Here is an 18,124-nt window from a genome sequence, read left to right on the forward strand (position 1 = left end):
GCATGTATCTTCTTCACTAAATAGTAAGTTCTTGAAGAGCAGAGCTTGTACTCTATGCACCTTTATGGGCTTTGCAAAACCCATAAAGTACATTGAACTCTAGTGAGTACTCAGTGAATGTTTATTGGATTTAATTTAATTTACTGCGAATTATGCTAACCATAGGGTTGTTATAAATTCAGCCCAGATTTGAAACAGTGGAATGCATGCAGTTGATTAACGTAACATTGCAGCTGGAGTACAAATAATTATGATTCTTCCACCTTTGTGGGATTGGGGTTAGGGTTTTAATCAGAAGTCTGAGCTAAGCCGTCTCCTGATTATTCTGAAAGAGACTGGAGGGAAAGCTTCTGCACTTGTTCTGTATGCACTTTCTAACTATAGTTAGGTTTGGTTCAGACTTTTCTAGCTCTGTCAATTTTCAGCTACATTAGAATCCTTTGAAACTAAGTTGTTGGGTAGAATTTTCCTTTAATCACCAGTAATCTGGTGATTTCATTACCAAAATCTTGGGCTGCACATTACTATTCTTTCTCTCTGTGTCATCAGTACAATGGTTATTCAAGTTAAGTCAGTCATGCTTAGTTCTTATTTAATTTTCAACTGTATGTGTATGACTCTTAACATAATAAAGAGCAATCTGAAATTTCTCATTAAAATGAATCTATTTATGTTAGTAGTACACATAGCCTCATGAGTATATATATAGAGAGAATGTCCTATATTCAGTAGCTATCATTAAATCAGGTGATATGGACCAATGGTTTTCAAATTTATTATTGCTAGTGAATCTTTCTTTCAATGGAAATCTTAACTGAAATTCTAATATATAAAACAAATACAAATGTGGTACGTTGGTGGAAGGAAAAATGAGCTAAGATTAGAAACAAGAGGATCTGAGAAAGTTATTCAGACATATAGAAAGATTATATTCAGAAATAAATAATTTTAAAAAACTTATTCTATACTCATCATTAATTATAAAAGTAATCCATGCCTGTTACAGTAGATCATTACTATAATGATGAAATTAAAATAGATTTTCCTGTCCAACTAGATAACCGTTGCTAGGAGTATGGACTACATCTTCCCATACTCCTGTGCACATTCATATACCAAATGGGGATCATATGTCTTTGCATGTTGCTGTTTTCACCTAACAGTGTATCGTGCATATCCTTCTGGGGCAATCCATAGGATAGGACTCATTCATTTTACTCTTTCAAAAATTTTGGAGTATGGAGATCCCATAATTTATTCAACTTTCCATTGAGGATCTTTCAAGGTTTTAATCTGGGAAAACAAGGACTTTAGTTTTAAAACAGACCATTTACTTTTAGAGTTAAGGCAGTAAGAAAAGAAGTAACTCTTAAAAAGAACAAATTATTCTGACTCCTAGCATTGTACATCTAATTATGGAAAAGCAGCGGTGACTCACTTAAATGTGTTAAGATCAGCATGAGAGGGTTTTTATGTGTTTAATATACATGGGCTTGCGACTTAGTCTAGAATTGAGTCTAGGATTTGTCATTTTCTGCTCTCTGACCTGATTTAGATCAAATTACCTCTCTGCTTCCATTTCCTCATCTACAGTAGGGCAATAATAGTATTTACTTACAAAGATGTTATGAGTGCTAAGTGAGATGATAATGCATATAAAGCAATTGACACAATACCTGGAACATAATAGGTGCTCAAGAAATACCATATATATGTTTTTCTTTCTTTGGAAAAGAGATCATGTTCTTCCAGAAAACTTTGTATTTATTCTCAGCCCCCCATTTTTCTCTCCTATACCATTCCACACTGTGGAGTTCTAGATGATTCCATTTAGTTATTTGTAGTGGTAGATTAAAAATAATATGATAAAAGTCAGCATAGACTTTCTGAGTTCTATAATGTCATTTATTTTGTTCTTCCTATGTCTATACTCACCTTCGATTTTACTTGCCTTATAAAAGCTCATCTTCAGTTTCATCGAGATAACCTCTCGGTATACAAATTCATTTCAGTTATCCATGTTTGTGATTTTTGAAGCAGTATATTAGATAGCCTTTTCCAGGAAAAAGAAATGTTTCATTCTTCCATTATCAGGCATCAAATGAGTTGGTAAATTTTATATTCTTTGAGATTATTTTAATTTGTGTTCTTTGTATAATATATACTGTCAAATATTTGGAAAATAATTGGATAATTACTTTATGCAAAGTTAGATTATAGAACACAATAATGAAATAAATAAGTGATTTATTAGCTGAGTGATTTAAGGAATGAGGGAATAAGTGACTAAAAATAATTCCTTCAAGAAACTAGCTGAAAATCTATGTGGCAGTCTAAAGTCACCATGACTTTAGACTGTTGCAGTTTTAACTACATCATCTAGAAACTACAGGAATTGGAATTTCTTCTTTTTATTAAGTTTAGCCAACTTCCACACAGTAGATAAAAGAGGGAAGAAGACGTCTAAGTTTTGTACTTAATACATAAAAGTTTCCCCATTCTAGCAACAAGACAAAACAAACATAGAAACTATCAAGACTATTTGAGCTAAGGAGAAGTATTATGAATGAAATTAAACTGATGACTGGGGGGAAACAGCTGATTTAGTTAGGGAGGACAGGGAATCACCTTTGAGGAGGTGATATGTGAATGGAGACATAAGTGATAAGCCAGTTAGGTGAAGACATGTGGAAGGAATGTTCTGTGCAGAAGGAACAGCAAGAGCTAAAAAGCACCCTGAGTGGAGAATGATTAGGGTGTATCTCCAGGACAGTGTGCTAATTTGGGTGTTGGGAGCAACAAGAACAGAAAGCGGGCAGTAGTAGATGGCCACAGAAGTAGGCGGGGGGCTAGCTCAGCAGGGCGTCCTAAACCATGAACGGGGTCTGCCTTTTAATCTGCTACAGAAAGCCAGTGGAGGTTTTCAGCAGAGTAGTGGCCTGATGGAATACACAGGGGTTTGTTTGTTTGTTTGTTTGTTTTTCGGTACACGGGCCTCTCACTGCTGTGGCCTCTCCCGTTGCGGAGCACAGGCTCCGGACGCGCAGGCTCAGCAGCCATGGCTCACGGGCCCAGCCGCTCCGCGGCATGCGGGATCCTCCCGGACCGGGGCACAAACCCATGTCCGCTGCATCGGCAGGCGGACTCTCAACCACTGCACCACCAGGGAAGCCCGTGGAATACACAGTTTTAAAAGATCACTGCTGTGTAGAGAAGGGACTGCATGTGGGGCGAGGGATGGGAAGGCAAGAGAGGAAGACTGAAATGGTCCAGGAAAGAGTTGATAACGAGTTGGACTTGGGTGACAGCAATGTCAAGACATCTGGAGAGATCGGTGGCAAGAGGGAGAAGCCTAAGGATCAAGAAAGATTTCACAAAGGAAATAAGTATATTTTGCTCAGGGAGTCCAAGTATTGATTGCATCCATGCCTTCTGCTTGCTAATCAAAAAATGTAGCAAATAATGAATTTCAAAATGGTCCCTATTTGTTTACTATAAGATAAGCATTTGGCCTAGTAAAATGGAACACTATTTTCAAAGACTTTATAACAAAATCAAAATTGATTCCATGTATAGCCCCTTTAGAATTAATGTGCCAAAATTGCATTAGAGAAACTATGTTAAACAAACCATGTCACAATTGACAACTTGCTCTTTCTCTCAAAGATAGCACTATATTTGCTGCTACAGAGCTATAAAATTAAATGCAAGAATTAGAAGTATATCATTTGGGCTGCATGAAAATAATAATAATAATAGTAATACATTTAACATTTGCCAGTCTACTATACTATAGTTACTCTCCTAAGCCCTAAAATAGGTAACTTTTAATCTTCACAATAATTTCATAAGATATATACTCTTCTCCCCAATTTTGTAGAAAACAGATATTCAGCATAGCTAAAGAAGTCAGAATGTGGGCCTCAACGAAATCTAATAGATTTTTTTTCAAGTTGTCATTTCTGTTCTGTTTGGCACATCTGTCCCCCTCCCTCCATCTGTGACCACATACTCTAGCTTTTCTCCTGTTACCATGGTGAATTAATTGCTCTTCTACCTAAGTCCACTGCCTCCAATTCTTCACTTGACCCCATTTCTTCTCACCTCATCAGTGTGGCTCAGTCAGTTAGCTTCTCTTTCATCTTTAAAATTTCCCCCTCAACTGTATTATTGCCATCCACAAACGCTCACACTGCTAATTCTCCTATCTCAAAAGAGAGAGAGGAGAAGCCATCCATGGGCTCCTATCTCCTTCCAATTACTGCCTCATTTTTTTTTCACTTTGAGACAAAATTCCTTGAAACTGTGGTCCATACTTGCCCTCTACAACCTCATTTGTCCTATCATCTGGGAAGCCACGGCATCAGGACTCTGCCCCATCATTCCACCGAAGCTGTTCTTATCAAGGTCACCGTGAAACCCAGTACTCTTCTCTGAGTTCTTATCTAATTTGTCCTGACAAGGACTCCTGCCTGGTTCTTTCTATCCACAATATAACGTACATGCACTCCAACCCTTCAGAACCCCTTTTTGGCAATTTTTATCCCTTCTTCTATGTATTAGATTTACGATTGTCTCCTCCATGAAGGCCCTGAGTTTGACTGTTTTGTTCTCTACTGTATACCAAGTACTCAAAACAGTAGGTATTTAGTGAATGAATGTATGAATGACTTCCATGCCAATTTGCTGCATATACTGAGTTAATTTTCTTAAGGGTCACACTTTCATTGTTTTTGTTTAATATTTTGGAAATGAGTTATTAACATACATGGAATAGTCTGGTGATTAGTGTACCCAGACTCTGCATTCAGACTCTTCAGTGGGTTCTAATACCTTGCCTTTTTCAAGTTAATTAGCCTCTCTGAGGATCAGTTTGTTCCTCTATACAATGGAGCTAAATGCTAGTAATTAGTTTATAGGACTATTATGAGGATTATATGATTAATGCCTGTTAAATACTCAGCAGAGTTCCTGGAACATAAGAATCTCTCATTATGCTATGAATCTTAATCATTATCATCACTAAAAGGGCAAGAGTAATAAAAGTGAAATACTGATTAATCATGTAAATATTATAAAAAGTTTTTATTCCAAATCTCTGGGTTAAATCAATTTCATATTGCTGAATGGTCCTTAGGGAAGGTAAGTATATAATCTTGAGATTATTATTAAGGAATGGCCAAAATAAATGGGAGAAAATACCCAAGGTTTTCTAAAGCTTTTCCATAAAACACTAATTAATAAAATGCTAAAAAAAAGGGGGGGGGATGGAGGGATTTTACTATCAAATACACTTGAGAAACACCACTTATTATATGCTTCCTTTAGAAATTTAAAAGCATATTAAAGGCTCTGAGAAGTCCTGCAGTAGAGAGATGTGTTTAAGTTTATTTAATCAATGTTCTAAACTTTAACCACACCAAAGCTTTTATTTTCATGACTTTTTTGAATTGCTGTTAAATTTCACTTTAAGTTCTTTGGAATTGCTTAGTGAAAATTCAGCTAAACTTACTAGAGTCAGAATGTTAGAACTGGAAATAATTTTAGTGATTGGGTTGTTTTTACCAACACTAATGTATTTATTTACTTGATGTCACTGCCATTCACCCAATCTCCCTTCTTAAAACTCGTCATTTCCTCTTTTCTTCGATCTAGTCATCTAATAAGTCTTTCTTTCCTGTACTACTTCTGAAAAGTCTGTAGAATCTGCCCTCTTGTCCTCACAACTAGAACCAACATCTCTCGTATAGACTTTGTCAATAGCATAATTTCAAAACTTCCATCCTCCCAGCTTGAGCTTCAACTTTCAATTCAGCATGAACACCACAGCCAAAGAAGTATTTTTATATGTAAATCTTGTCCTTTGTCTTCTCTTTAAAACTCATCACTGCTCCCTGTGACCAACAAGGAACATTCTGAGCTTCTTAGGAGGGCACATAGGATCTCTTACAATTTTGGCAGGAGTCTCAGAATCAAAATCTTGAGAAAGGATAGTTTAAAAAAAAGTTGCTCTCATTCAAACAGATAGGATTTCACTTACCATGGGATCCTTTGGCTTGGCTTCTTGGTATGACTGGCAAAGACTTCCCTCAGGGGAGACTCTTGGCTTCACCTGCCCACACAGTTCTAAATAAGAAATGATTTTGTAAAATGAGTGAGTTGATTGACAATGTTTCAGAGATAGGTGACCCAAGGTTTGGTGTCAGAATAAGGAGCTAATTGCCTAAAATTGTCTTTGTTAGACTCCTTATTCATTCATTTATTTCTGATTGCATTCAGGAAACACTCACTGGTGGTTATAATATTCCAGGCACTTTTCTAGGTGCTAGTGAAAGGTGAATAATGTTCAGGACTTGTCTTCAGGGAGCTCACCATATAACAAAGGTTCTAAACAAAGTGCCAGCAGACTCCCAGATCTGGTAAACAATAAGGACAGACTAAACTACACACAATAACAAAACTTACTGTGTGCCATCTAGTTGCCTTGCAGTCATCTTTTTTGCCCTAGTTGGGTTATTAAACTTTAATAATGCATTTGATATTCATCAGCAGGCATCTAATGCATTGACAGCATTTCACAGTTTCCTGACAAGTGTGCTTAATAATATCCTTTAGAAAACAAGCAAAAAACATAGAATTGAATCTTTTCTTTTTCCCATAATCAGAAAATCCTGTATTCGGGTTACCAGTACTTCCCTGATTATTTTACTCAAAAAATATTTCTTAAGTATTCACCATATACCAAGCACTGGCTTGACATTTAGCTTAATCTTTTATCTGGAGAAATCATGGGGCTCATTGTAGATATTGTAGGATCATGGCTTATAGTGTTTGCCTTGCCATTTTATCTACAAGTATACTTTCAATTTCAGATTCTTTTTATTTGAGCATTTTAGGCTTTGGGGTTATCAATTAAGACATTCCAATGAATTCATGACAGAACTAGTGTCAAGGATGGGGAACAAAAGTAGGTGAAATCGGAATCATTGGTCTCTAACTCCCTGTTGGAACAGTGGCCTTCATCCCATCCTCACTCTGCTCTACAATTCAGGGGTCCAGATGGAAACTAGTCTCTTATGAAGTCTGATTAGTATATCTCCTTTCTATCATCAATTTCCTTTTCAATTCACCAGATTTTACAACTGATTGAATATTTAGAATATTTGCTGAAAGCACAAGCATGCTTTATTTTCACACATTGTCTCATTTACACACATGCACACACACAATTTCTTCACCCTTAAATTAAAGGCAGATGTTCACAAGAACAGGAGAGAAGAGGTATAATGAGCTTATATAATAAAGCAGTAGTAATAATCATAATAAAATGAACCAATTCCACTCGGGAAGGATATGTTTTTATCTGATATACACCCAGCTGTAGCAGGCTTGGCACCCGTTTGCATTTTAGTAAATGACAGATTGTTGTTAAATTAGTTGGCACATGTTGTAAAACTTTGAAATAATATATGGGTAGGCAAAGATAGACAAGGGAGCTTTTTTTATATCGGTTCCACTTCATGAAAATTCACTTTATTTATTTATTTAAATTTATTTATTTATTTATTTTTGACTGCATTGGGTCTTCGTTGCTACGCGCAGGCTTTCTCTAGTTGAGGCGAGCAGGGGCTACTCTTCGTTGAGGTGTGCGGGCTTCTCATTGCAGTGGCTTCTCTTCTTTCAGAGCACAAGCTCCAGGCATGTGGGCTTCACTAGTTGTGGTTCGTGGGCTCAATAGTTGTGGCTCGTGGGCTCTAGAGCGCAGGCTCAGTAGTTGTGGCTCACGGTCTTAGCTGCTCTGCGGCATGTGGGATCTTCCTGGACCAGGGATTGAACCCATGTCCCCTGCATTGGCAGGCAGGTTCTTAACCACTGCGCCACCAGGGAGGTCCCCAAAATTAACTTAAACTGGAGTTTATTTTTAAAATCCTCCCTTAGAATTTAACTATGTACTGATGGAACTCTGTATTTTTAGAACTTTAACAAAGCTAAGAAGTGACTTGCCAAATGGACCCAGTAGAACATTATCCATTTTGGAAACAAAGATATAGATGTTTTCATAAATACATAGGTGGTTTCACATTCTGTAATTGAAAATTATCTGATATCCAAGTATCAGATTTAGATGACTGTATTATTGTGAATTGTGATTCATTTATATGGAAAGAAGCATAAATTTATCCTAGCCTTGTATAATGCACGTCAAGTATTTACTGTCACCTTGTTTTTAGGTTAGAGATTTGTTACTAACACTGTGAGTGTTTTTTTTTTTAACTTTTGCAAATTCCATTCTAATTCCCTTTGTTCTACTCATGGATTAACCAGATATCAGTAACAGTCCTCTTTTCTTTTAGTTTGTTTTGTTCTATTTTTAGTGACTCCTGGGCCACCTGGGGGATAAATGAAGTCCATATCACAGGAGTCATTCTAATATAGTCTGGATGTCCCTGTTATAGGGAAGATACAAAATCATACAGGGATTGGATTAGGTCAAGCTGAGGTTCATACCAATTCTGAGTGTCTGTGATTCTAAACATAGATGTGAAAAAGCTGATGGGGAGGACAGATACATAAATTTCCTTCAACAAAACATGGCAGCAACCAGAAAAGAAAGGCCACTGTGTAATAAACAAGGATAAATTGAACTGAGTTGATAGTATCCAATGATTTAAACGTATATATGGCTTTTATTGCAGACTTTTTTTTCACTTACCCTGAGCCTACATTCCTCATCTTTAAGAGGAAAACAATCAAATTTAACATTCAGGATTGTAAACATTATTATGATTATTACCTCCGATAGCCTCTCGAGTTAGGCATAGGAATAATTTTCACAGGACATCCCCCAGTTTCAAGATTTGAAAAACCAAGTCTTGGCAAAGTAGGTAACCTGGTCATTAAGAAGCATGACTGTGGGTCAGACTCAGGTCTGCCTTCCAAGCCTGTGCTCTTGGCCCCCATGCTCCACGTGATATCTGCTCTGAAGAAGTGCATCATACTGGCCTGTCTCTGCATACTCAGCTCTCAGCCACCAGTAGTTTTAATTCTGGTCATGAAAGTGAATACTGCATCAGGGACCTTGCTCTCCTCTGAACTCCTGGGAAATTTATCATCTAGGCAAACTGATTTGGCATATCCTGAACTTCACTAGCTTCTCTCTTTTTCTTCATCGCTGGATGCAGCCTGTGATGATGTAGAAAGTATCGGCTTTAAAGTCACAAAGACCAGAGTTGAAATCTCAGTTTGGTTTCTCTCTAGCATTTTGACCTGGAACAAGTTACTAAGTTATCAGAGCTTCCATTTCCCTGAGACAAGGCTATGATAATACTTTAAGGAGCCATTGTGAAAACTGACTGAGGTCTCTCATACACAGTGCTCAGACCAATTGCTGTTCTCCCCCCGCCGCGAGGAAGGCCAACGTTTGGTGCATCTTTAAGGACCCTAGAGCATCCGCCACAGTCTTGTAAATAATATAAGCGTAATATCAATTGTAATTTTTTCAGAAGTGTGATTTGCTTTAATTTGAATCAGGATTATGTTTATGGGAAGCAACTGTAAGGGGCTGATTTTCTGCCTTTCAGAAATGTTATGAGCTACTCCACAAAAGGTCAAAGTCATTGCTTCATGGAGTAGAGGCCTGGCCTGTGACATTCAAGCCCCAGGATGGGCTTCAGAGAGGGGCAGCTTTGCTCACCCCTTCAGAGCTGAGCTGGGAGTTGGAACCAGCCCACAGGAGGCATTCTCTACCCCAGAGCTAACTTAGAGATGAGTATTAACTTTTCATTATTGCTGGAGTATCCATTCTTCTTTCCAAGTGCCTTTCCAAACATTTACAATAAATTCCTTTCATACCCCTATTGATAATAAATGTTTTTATTCTCTGTGAAAGGAATTTTTCAAATTCTACTCCTTCAATATAATTTAAAGGTGATGGTATCTTTCTGGGCACTTTGAAAATAGGGAATTAATGTGAATATGGAAAATATCCTTCTCCATTTCATAAGTCTGGCTCTCCTGAAAGTCTGAGCATGACATTGCATTTGCTGTGCAATGATCCAACATGGAGAAACCTTTGGGAGGTATGTCTCTTTTTCCCTCAAAATGGGAGTGCTGGGATAGTGAATGTCCAGAATAGCTGCGTTGGTGCTATTCATTCTTGTGATTATTTCAGAGGGCAGATGACATTCAAACGTACTTTTTCAGTTGCTTGGAATGAGAAATTGACAAACCCAATCTGCATGCTTCTCCCCACGACTGGTGTTAGCCTTCCCCAGGCCCTGGGAAAACTGCTGGAACAGGGCTCAGAGCTTGCAGGACTGTGGGAGTAACCAGAAGGAAATAATAACCTGAGTCTTCCTGAGGCTTCTTTGAGTCAGATGAGGAAGACAAGGGGCTGAGAAAAAAAAGGGGGGGCATTGATCAATATGAATTAACCATAGATAAACATGAAAAGCAGACAGTTACTTGGGGATTGTTGATTTGGCAAATGAGATAAAGCAGGAAGGGAAGGGTTTTGGGGTTTGTTTCTGGTTTTTGTTTTTGTTTTTTCCTCTAATGCACTATTGCTAAGCAATATTTCTCTAAACCATGTTGTCAAGCATTTTTAGGAATACCCAGTGTCAGTACTAGTCAGTGGGGATCAGCATTGGTTGAGGTGAGACTGGATTACCTGGTCCTAGCTTTTTTGCCACTGAATGGCTCTGCTCACTTTATTCCCTTAATTTCCTTATGTAGAAATGTAAAATTTCACTGTACGAACCTCTTATGTGTCCAGCTTTAAATAATATCCATAGCACATTCTTCGCCTCCACATTTTTATTATGTGGAGTTTCTAAATGTACAGCGAATCTGCAGGTTAACAGGAATAAAATTATTTGCTTGAAAGCATATTTTTTCCATTAGTAAACACACCTGGTTTTTATTTACTCCTATATCTTCTACTATCCTTTCTCCATGAAAGACTGATTTTCTTCTTCTGATTATACTTTAAAAATAAACAAAGTAAACAAAATCTACCCTGATGTAATACTACTCCCAGGAGCCAAGGGTTACACCATCGAGCACTTGGTGATAAAGTGTAAGAAGCTGTATTTTGTGTCCAAGTCCTCTGTCAGCTCTTCTGAAGAAAGGGAAGCTCTGATAACAGGACTGATTCTACAAGCCTTCAGTGAGCTGATGCTCTATTGAATTTATATTCTGGCAAATGTGGTGAATAAGCAACTCAATTTGGGTTTTTTTCTTCTTTCTATTCACACAATAAATATAAAAGTAGCTTTTTATCAGGAACCTGAGTCTGGGGTAGTTCTGTATTTGCGGTGTTAATTGATTATTCTTTACACTAGTCTTTGGCCATATGACTCCAAGTGTCCTTTTAGAAAACTGAGCTAAAGTCACCTTTGGGTTCCCTGAATTCAGTGCATCATGCTGCTCCTTCACTAGAACACAAAGAATATCATGGAAAGACCCTAAATGTAGATATAAGTGGCGTTTTTAAATGTGGCATTTTACCAGAAATGCTTACAAATGTTGTCACCAGCAGCTGATCCCACAATCATAAATCAGGCTCTCTATTCCTTTAAAAGGGAAGTCGACTGCATTTGGTGTGCTCCGGAAACGTATAAAATGGATTTTCATTTGTGCCGGATAAAATTAATATCATCACGAATAACTGCATCTAATATTTTAGTGTGTTATTAAAAAGTCAACAGAACATAAAAAATTGCTTAATATATATGTATAATATATATATATTATACATATATATGTATGAGTATATATATAATATATATATATATCTTAATATATATATATATAGCGACCTACTGTGTACACAGCAAATCAGAATACAGAAAACCTGACATGGGGCAGAAAAGGTGGGTGAGGTTGAGATGGAGAGGAAGAAAGAGGGGGAAATGAAGTCCTATCACTTGAGAAAAGGCAGGGAGACAAAAATGTGGAGAAATAGGTTGCCATTCACAAAAGCCTTCTTTAACTGCATTTGTATTTTCAGTCTTTTTCTTTCATCAACCATCCTTTGATAGGCTAAGTAGCATAAAATGAGATTGGTGAAGACATTCCCACTGAGTGTTTTTTTGTAAGTCACTGGGCCACTAGGGAAGTCCGACAGTTTGGTTTTAAAATGGTTAGTCATTCCTCTGTTTACCTTAGTAATTCTGAGAGCACAATAACTAAACATTCTGAGAGCAGAGCGGAATCAAGTGAAACCTGTATACTCTGCACATCGGATATTCCGACTTGTAGAGCAGATCTTAAAAATGAGAGTCAGGTGTGCTTATTTTCCAGGTGAGGATACTTGTGTCTGGCAAAGTTAGCACTTCAGCATGGGATTGTTCCTGATAAAAGCAGCACTTAATCCCTGGATTCCTGACCCTCAGAGGCCACGTCTCCTTCTTTTACTCCTTTAAAAGCATCTCATATCTGCCTCATTCGATTCCCTTGGGCTTTGGTGGGGAGTGACCCACTTTATTTCCTGGGTCCAATTCCGTCTCACACAATTAATTTCCCTACCCCCATCTCCATCTTGCCCAAATGCACTGGTTGAAGAAATAAGTCTTGGGCTTTAGTCTTTCCCAGAGACTTCTGATTACATCTGTCTCATGACTGCGTTCTCTTGGTGTCTTCCCAAAGAAGACTTTTTCCCACCAGGTTACACCAGTGTTGTCTCCAAGGCATCGGAAGCTGTGTGCTCCTGATTTGTTTTCAATTGTGGATTATATTTCTTTTCAGATTACTTTTCAGGTCACCTTTAAGGAGCCTTCATTTCCATATGAATCATCTGTCCTACTGATGATCATGATTCAAAGAGTTATTAAGTATTTTAAAAGCAATATGTATTTTTAAATTCTGAAACAAACATCTTGGGTGAGCACTACAAAAACCTTTCCAAAGTTTGTTGTTGCTGTTGTTTTGCCTTTACATCATGATTCTGGACCCAGACCTATTTCTTTCAGTGAACCCTGCTCTGTTAAGGAACAGGATTTATTTTGGAAATGCTTGTCAGAATGTTTTTGAGCTTTAAAAGATGAACAATTCTCTCTTCATATCTCAGCTACCGAATAGTTGTAGGTGTCCTTGTCTTTCTCCAACCTCTTCCAACCTGAAGCCCCTTTATCTGTGAACCACATATGGAAGAGCTTCCATAGAGGGCTGCGTTCTTCTCTCTCTTCTCTTCTGATATAAGATCAGAAAAAGGCAGGGAGCAGAGCAACGAGGAGCTTTGGCAAACGGGGTATCAGGCTATACTTGGAAGACATCACACTTAAAAGAGAGTTTCTCCTCCTACAGTTGTTTTACTGTGTCTCTTCATGTCGACATACAGATATGTAGGTTCTGATCAGACTTACTGATCTCCCTCTCCTGTCTCCACCCCACTCTCCTAACATGATAGTGTGCCCATTACTTAATGTTACTCAGTTTTTTTAATCTGTAAAAATGCATGTCTAATTTGCTTGAAGTTAATTAATAGATGTGAAAGCACCCAGCACGATGTCCCGTCTTTTGTATTGCAAGAAGCCTCTGGTCACTTAGTCATGTCCCTTTAAGAATACAGTTGACCCTTGAACAACACAGGTGTGAACTGCACAGGTCCACTTTGAGGCGGATTTTTTTTTTCAGTGGTAAGTACTATAGTACTACACAGTCTGCAGTTGGTTGAGTCCACAGATATGGAGGAACGGTATATATAGAGGGCTGACTCTAAGTTATACATAGATTTTCAACTGTGCAGAGGGTTGGCACCCCGTCCCCCACCATTGTTTAAGGGTCAACTCTACTTTCTAAGCAATATGGAAAAGAAGTAGTATTAAAATATCAAATACAATCTAGCTGTATTGGCTGAAAATTTATCACACCGTTTTAAAGAAAGAAATTTAGTTCCATTAAAGTCTATACCTCTCTAAACCTGACTTGCAGTGTATGATTTAATTGATAACCCAGCATAAAGTAGCCTTTTCTGACCTGAACCACAAGAAAATCCAGTTTTTTTCTAGCCTTTAATAATAATGTTTATGGCATATATAAATTAACTTTTGTAGGGCATACATGAGAAGAAACACATACACAATTAGATACACAAAATCTTTAGAGCTTGGTCAAATTGGTCCTGTGTGGATTTCACAGTATATTTCGCTGTAAATTTACTAACTTTTAACTTGGCACTCAGTTAAATTGGAGGATTCTTTTCCTTTCCTCATTCAAAGTTATATTAATATAACCAGTTGTAATCACAGTACTTTACCGAACTATACAATAATGTTATTTCCTACACTTCAGGAAAATACGTGTCTCAAAGTTTCTTTTCTCTTTATAATATTCTGCCCACCTTCCCTTCTCCCTACATCCCACATTAAGATTTAATTCTTAAATTACTCTGAGCTTTAGAGAAATGTCCAGATTTCTTTTTTACCACATATGTTTTGGTTTTCTGAATATTGCACACTAATGAAAATTCCCTGTGCATCTGTAGTAAATAAACCTTTGAATTGCTAATTGTTTCAGATCAGCCCCCTAGATCTTTAGCAGCTGTCTTTATGGCATTTTCAGCCCACAGATTCAGTCTGTTTGTTTCTGGGATTTTAATCATCAGCCATACACACAGGCACAAAGGTCAGGTTGCCTTGTAGACAGAGTGGTGGCAACATCTGTATGTGCTGTAGCCTCCACGGGGGTGCGCCTCATCCTTTATCTCCTCCTCTCACCTTGTGTTAGTCAGCTCGGGCTGGCTGCCGTCAGAGAATGCCACAGACTGGGTGGCTTAAACAACAACAGTGGATTTTCTCACCGTCTGGAGGCCAGAAGTCTGGAAGTCCATGATCAGGGTGCCGGCAGAGTTAGGTTCTGGTGATGCCTCTCTCCTCAGCTTGCACACAGCTGCCCTCTTACAGTGTTGTCACAAGGCCTTTCCTCTGTGCACACACTTTTGTTGTCTCATCTTCTTAAAAGGACGCCAGTCCTGTCTGATTAGGGCCCCACCCTTATGATCTCATTAACCTTAATCACCTCTTGAAGGGCCCTATCTTCAAACACAGTCACACTGGGGATGTGAAGCTACGTCTTCCATTCAATCCTCCAGCTCCTCGTCTCCCCTTCTCCCCTTCTCTCCACAAGCCTCATGCTCTAGGATACTGATCTCTGTGGGATCCAGGTCCTCTGGCTTCTGCTGGGGTTCAGCCTTGGGCTACACTGGCAAAAAATGGGAGAGAGGGAGGAAGAGACCGGGGTCTTGCTCAGCACACATTCCCCTGGCTCCTTCCCTGCAGGGCCGACATGGGTTGGCGAGTCCCCTGACCAGTTTTCAACTCCTGTTAGCCCCTCTGTCTCCCATTTCAGTGACTCCTTTCTCCCTGGCTCCCTTTAGGCAGTTACTGACCCCATACCCTCCTTTGGAGTTTGCCTTTGCCATGCCCAGTTGAATTTAAGCTTTGGCTCTGGCCTTAGTGAGCATTTCCGATTCCCAGTTTGCTCATCTGTAAAATAATGATATAGACTTGAATTGTGCAGAATAATGTTTGTACAGTGCTTGGTGCATAGTTTCTGTACATGTTAGCCTCTGTGGTTTTTAGTGCACAGTGAACCTTCTATGTATAAAACTCCCCTTGATTATAAAACAAAAATTATCTCTTGGGCTTCCCTGGTGGCACAGTGGTTGAGAGTCCACCTGCCAATGCAGGGGACACGGGTTTGTGCCCCGGTCTGGGAAGATCCCACATGCCGCGGAACAGCTGGGCCCGTGAGCCATGGCCGCTGAGCCTGCGCGTCCGGAGCCTGTGCTCCGCAACGGGAGAGGCCACAACAGTGAAAGGCACGGGTACCGCAAAAAAAAAAAAAAAAAGATGTTAAAATAAATAAATAAATAAATATCTCTTAAGAATTAGCCCTAGGTTTTCCCTCTCAGTAGAGGAATAAATGTGTTTGTTTCTGTTTATAAAAATCATACTTGGTCATGGAAGGAAGGTATAAAAAGAAAATAAAATTCTTTCCTAATCTTACCGAACAGGGTAAGTTCTACTGCATCGTCACTTGATGGTAGCTTTAAGCGTAAAACTGTACTACACATTAACTTCATTGTGCACACACACACATACACTTTTTTCTAAACTGAGACTATACTGTATCATTTCGTATCCTACTTTTGTAATGATAGTACAACATAAAAGTACCTTCCAAACATTGTCTTATTAAATATTCTTTTAAAATGAAACATGTTTTTAGAGATCTTTTCAGTCATAATTTTACATAGATATATAAATGTGATTGTGCCATATGTGCTTTTTCATCATTTTGTGGGTTTTAATCTATTATCTTGTTATGGTTCTGTTTAAACCAGGTAGGTTTTGTCATTATCTCACGTGTTCTGTTGACAGGTCAGGTAAAGCTCTGCTGTGACCGTGCTTTTTCCCGGTGACACAGCCCCTCAGTGTGTGATGGGGAGGGCACATTTTGGTGATAAAATGGAACCTTCTCATTCTTCCCTGGCTGCGGCGTTCTGTCTCTGATATATAGACATAAGTCAGTCACCAGAGTTGCTCAATCTGGCCGTCCACACCATAGTGAGGAGTAATTCCCTCTGGAGAATTGGAAGCATTGGACAAAATCCTTAGTTTATGATGGGTTGGTGATTTTTGCATCCTTCTCTATGTTTCGTGAATATTTGGATGGGAAACTGAAGGATGGTAAACCAGGTCCAGCTGTCTAGTGACAGTAACATCCAGAAGTTTCTCCCCCTCTCTCTTCATGAATTTTTCCCATTCCTGTGTAATCATATTGCATTTTTCCACATTGAAGGGCAAAAAGAAATCCATGCTCAGGTCAAGTCAAATCCTGTCATAAATATTCTGTTCCCTGAGGATTCAAGGTCAGGGAGAGTTTATCAAAGATACTCCAGATTCTTTGTCATCTCTCTTTCCTTGGCTCTTTTTTCCAGAAATTCCAGGACAACACTCCAAATACTTTTTCCTCCACCTGACACCAGAAGAGTTGGGGCCTGGAAAGAAGAGGTTTAGTCATCACTAGCTTTGTGACTTTGGTTCTCACTTCCTAATTACAAAGTGATAGACTTGACCTACATGTCCTCCAGCATGCCTTGCAGTTTTAAAATGGTAGAATTTCTGAAGGATTCAGCTATAACTGTTCTGAGAGATGCTCTTCACTTTGGTTTATTTTTCTCTTTTCTTCTGAAGATCTCATCTTACAGAGAAAAATAGTCCATATGCTTCAATACATCTGTGTGCTACTTTGCTTCTTCTCCTTAATTATTTTATGACCTTAGGAAAGTCTTTGAGTTTATGCCAAGTTTTCACATAAAGAATGTAAGAAAAACTTCTTGGATCTGGTTGAAGAAGGTATCCACAGTCAAATATGTTTGGAAATTACTTCAGATCGTGCCCCCCTCTTAGTTTTGCAAGGAACCATCACTCACTAAAGACTCTTAGAAGTTCTGCAGTAAGGGAACCTGTTTAATTTTGCTTAATTCAGAATTTCCCAAACATATTTGATCTTGAAAGCCTTTTATTTCTGGTAGCATCCATAACATCCCTCATGATTAATGTCCCTGCCATGCATAGAGGAAGCACAGCTCTGACAGGAAGGACATTATTCCAAATTCTGCCCTTTATTGATGATGTGATCTCAGAATAAATACATTACCTCTGTGCACCTCACATTGCTCATATATCAAATGAGGGTACATAGTAGCCGCCACTTCATGTGGATGAAGATTTATAGGAATATAATATGACTATGGTCATTGTGACTAATAATATTCCAACTCTGAGGTCTGGCTGTCTGGGTTCAAATTTTGTCTTTCCACTTATTGGCTTGTGACCTTAAAAACATTACTTCTGTACCTCAATTCTTTATCTGTGTGATGGGGACAAAAATTGTACCATTCTCACAGAGTTGTTGGAGGAATTCAGTCTGATTCATGTAAAACATTTAGAATTGTGCCTGTCCCATGGTAGGTACCTAGTAAAATGTTAGCCCTTATGATTGTCATTGTTTGTGCTCTTGTTACTTCTATGACTATATCCGGTGAAAGGTATTATTTTAGTTTCTTTTTTGACTTGGGATATAATTGACATATTAGTTTCAAGTATACAACATTAAT

At 38.5% G+C, this 18,124-nt stretch overlaps 1 protein-coding gene across 1 annotated transcript in view; it reads left to right on the top strand.

Annotated features, from left to right (window-relative positions):
- Positions 1-18,124, top strand: part of PCSK5 (proprotein convertase subtilisin/kexin type 5) — a gene marked incomplete at its 5' end in the record, with an annotated part of 318,876 nt that overhangs the window by 166,452 nt on the left and 134,300 nt on the right. The window lies entirely within an intron of this gene.

The sequence above is a fragment of the Hyperoodon ampullatus genome (genome assembly GCF_949752795.1).
Source record: "Hyperoodon ampullatus genome assembly, chromosome: 6".
NCBI classification, from domain to species: Eukaryota; Metazoa; Chordata; class Mammalia; order Artiodactyla; family Ziphiidae; genus Hyperoodon; species Hyperoodon ampullatus.